Here is a 3646-nt window from a genome sequence, read left to right on the forward strand (position 1 = left end):
GGTTTGGCTCTGGGTAAAACCACATGTCCCGTAGGTAGTACCAGAATTTTTTTTAAGGTTGTGTTCTAAAAATTATGTTATTTGTTTTGTTTATTTGTTTTATTTGTTTGAGCTAGTTTGCTTGTGTTTGTTTATTTATTTAGTTATGTTTTTGCAAGCTGGTTTCTTTTGTTTCTTGTGATGTGGTGTTGGTCTTTGGTTTTGTTTTTGTTTGTTGTTGGTTTTATTTGTTTTTTTTTTTCTTAAAGGGGGTCAAAGTTTGTGGTGGCAGGAAAAATGGTGAGACCAAGGAAATCTACTCAGGAGCCACGGGACAATGCATCAAGAGATGACTCCATAGCCCAAGCAATACGGTAGATGACGGAGTTTATGCAGCAAAATTTTAGGCCATAGCAGGCAGGGCCTTGGCCACAACCAGGAGGACCTTGGCCACAACAAGGGGGTTCCTGGCCGCCACAAGGAGGGCCTTGTCCGCAGCAAGGAGGACTTTGGCATCAACCAGGAGGTCCTTGGCCATATCAGGGAGTTGGCTTTACCCGGGGGGATCTAGTAGCATGGTGCAAGCCGGATGCACCTATGAGCGCTTTCTGGCTAATAGGACCCCACACTTCACTGGAGAGGCGGAGTTTTTCTGGTGAAGGAAGCAGCTCGGGTTCGCCTCAGAAATTTGTTCAGCAGACCGGAACTCGACCCCAAGCATCCTCAGGTGTTCGCATGGGAGGACGTGTGCCTGTTTGCGGAGTTTGTAATAGAGCCCATGTGGGTGAGTGCCCTTTTGGTGGGGCTCGATGTTATAATTGTGGCCAGTACGGTCACTTTGCCCGAGAGTGTCCAAGACCAGTTCAAGGAAGCCGTGGTGGAAGAACAAATCCAAGGCAAGCAGTGCAAGCCCGGGTTTATGCTGTCACACCCGGGGATGTGGATGATGAGGCACCAGCAACCCATGATGCTGGAGTAATTACAGGTATGGATTAATTTAATTTAATTTTATGTTGGATTTAATTTTTGGTGTATTTGGTTTTTGCTTTGTTTTTTTGGATTTCATGGGTTATGTGTTTGGTTCAGGGAGAGTCCGTTTGTATGAGTTTTATGCATGCACTTTATTTGATTCCGGTGCTTCACAGTCATTTGTATCTTCCACGTTTGCGCGGATGTGTAATTTGGTCACGGAACATTTGCCAAAGTCATTGGTAGTGGCTTTACCCGATGGTGAAATGGTGTGGTGCTCCAAGGTTGCGTTGGGATGCCTGTTAAATTTTGATGGAAGGTTCTTGGATGCTGATTTGGTGGTGTTTAAGCTGTTGGGTTTTGATATCATCCTCGGGATGGATCGGCTATATCGATATTCTGCGAGTATTAATTGCAGAAGTCGGGTAATTACCTTTCAGCTTCCAGATGGTGATTGTCTGGAATTTGCGGGGAGTAAGTTAAAAGAAAAGCCGGTAATTATATCGGCAATTCAAGCAAGAAGAGAGATTGCATGGGGAGTGGATGCATTCTTAGTTTAGATGGTGTCTACGCCGTCTGAGAAGAAGTCTTTAGCAGACATTCCAGTTGTGGAAGAATTTCCCGATGTGTTTGTGGATGACTTGCCCAGACTACCCCCTGTTCGGGAAATGGAGTTTGTTATAGACTTGGAACCTGGAGCGGCTCCGGTACATAAAGCTCCTTATCGCATGGCGCTGGCTGAATTAAAAGAGTTGAAGACTCAGTTGCAAGAGCTGGTAGATAAGGGATTTATTCAACCTAGTACGTCGCCGTGGGGTGCGCCAGTTTTGTTTGTTAAAAAGAAAGATGGAACCCTCTGTATGTGCATCGATTATCGGGAATTAAATAAGGTGACCATCAAAACAAATATCCTCTCCCCCGGATAGATGATTTATTTGATCAGCTTCAAGGAGCAGCCGTGTTCTTGAAGATTGATTTGAGGTCGGGATACTACCAGCTGAGGATCAGAGACAAGGATGTGCCTAAAACTGCTTTCAGGTCGAGATATGGGCATTATGAATTTAAGGTGATGCCGTTTGGGCTAGCTAATGCCCCTGCTGCTTTTATGGATTTAATGAATCGAATATTTCGACCTTATCTGGATTCCTTTGTGGTAGTATTCATTGATGATATTCTGATTTATTCCCGAGATGTTGAAAAACATGTGTATCATCTTCGTCTGGTACTTGGAAAATTGAGAGAACACCAGTTGTACGCCAAGCTCAGCAAGTGTGAATTTTGGTTGGAGGAAGTCAGATTTCTTGGGCATGTGATTTCCCGAGACGAAGTGGCTGTTGATCCTAGTAAGGTAGAAGCCATTTTGTCATGGCAGCGTCCGACTACAGTGTGTGAGATCCGGAGTTTCTTGGGACTTGCCGGATATTACCGAAAATTTGTGGAGGGGACTAGAGGATGGCCTGGCCAGGTACGCTCGGGGCGCGAGTCTGGGCATTGCTCGTTTAGGTGTCACATACGTAGTCATTACATGCGGTGTGGCACAGAGCCAGGGTGTGTGGATGATCCCTAGGGGAGATCATGGTGCATACATAACCGGTTTGTTTTTATGGTTTTCGGATGTGGGCCATTTTCTGGGAAAATGGCAATGTTTGGTTTTTGAGGCTTTTGATCCATTTTCTGGGAAAATGGTGGTTTGGGTCATTATCTGGGATAATGGCGAGGCTTGGGTTTAAGGATATGTTTTTATTGGGCCAAATGGGTTTTTGGCGTGCGTGGAAAAATCATGGTTTTATGGCGCATGTGCATTGGTTTTTCTTTCACGCATATTGTTTGAGCTTTATATGTTTTTATCTAGTGGTGTTTGGAGTTTACTTACCTGCGGCACCATTTTTGGTACCGTAGATTTTGGTGCAGAGATCGAGGATGAGGAGGAGGAGGCTGAGCCCGAAGATGCCGCTCTGCCGGGATGCTGATGTTATGTTTTGTATTTGATTTAAAATTATATTTGTGTCTTGTAATATTTATTTATGTATGTTTTGAATAGTTTTGTATTAAACAAGAAAAAATTCTGGTACTTAGTTATTGACTTGCTTTTCGCTGCGTATTTCTCGTGCACATTCGTCGCTTATACACACACTTGGCACACGTCGATAGGATGATGACCCGTGATTTCATCATCCGGACGTCTTGATTTTCCCGTGTTTGTGAGTGGGGATTTGGGGGCGTCACAGTGTTACTGAAGACACCATTAGACTGAGATTGTTTCCTTTTTCTTTGAGGGACAATGCTAGAGGTTGGCTACAATCTCTACAACCAGGAAGCATCTTTAGTTGGCAAGATATGGCTGAGAGGTTTCTTGCTAAATTCTTTCCTCCTGCAAAAACATCCCAACTCAGGAGTGAGATTGGTCAGTTCAAGCAAAATGATTTTGAGTCACTCTATGAAGCATGGGAGAGGTATAAAGACTTGGTTCGACGTTGCCCACAACACGGATTGCCAGATTGGTTGCAAGTTCAGATGTTCTATAATGGGTTAAATGGGCAAACTCGAACTATAGTTGATGCTGCTTTTGGTGGCACTTTGATGTCAAAGACAGCTGAGGGTGCTACTGCCCTTTTGGAAGAGATGGCCTCAAACAACTATCAATGGCCAACTGAGAGGACTTTGGCTAAGAAAGTTGCTGGAATTCATGAATTGGAGC

The 3646-nt window shown here is 44.3% G+C and overlaps 1 non-coding gene across 1 annotated transcript; it reads right to left on the minus strand.

The window, feature by feature from the left end:
- Nucleotides 1-3333: 3333 nt before the first annotated feature.
- Nucleotides 3334-3440, minus strand: LOC122317705. Its single transcript, XR_006244621.1, has one exon. It is a non-coding gene; the product is annotated as a small nucleolar RNA R71 (small nucleolar RNA).
- Between the last annotated feature and the right edge of the window lie 206 nt (nucleotides 3441-3646).

The sequence above is a fragment of the Carya illinoinensis genome, chromosome 7 (genome assembly GCF_018687715.1).
Source record: "Carya illinoinensis cultivar Pawnee chromosome 7, C.illinoinensisPawnee_v1, whole genome shotgun sequence".
NCBI classification, from domain to species: Eukaryota; Viridiplantae; Streptophyta; class Magnoliopsida; order Fagales; family Juglandaceae; genus Carya; species Carya illinoinensis.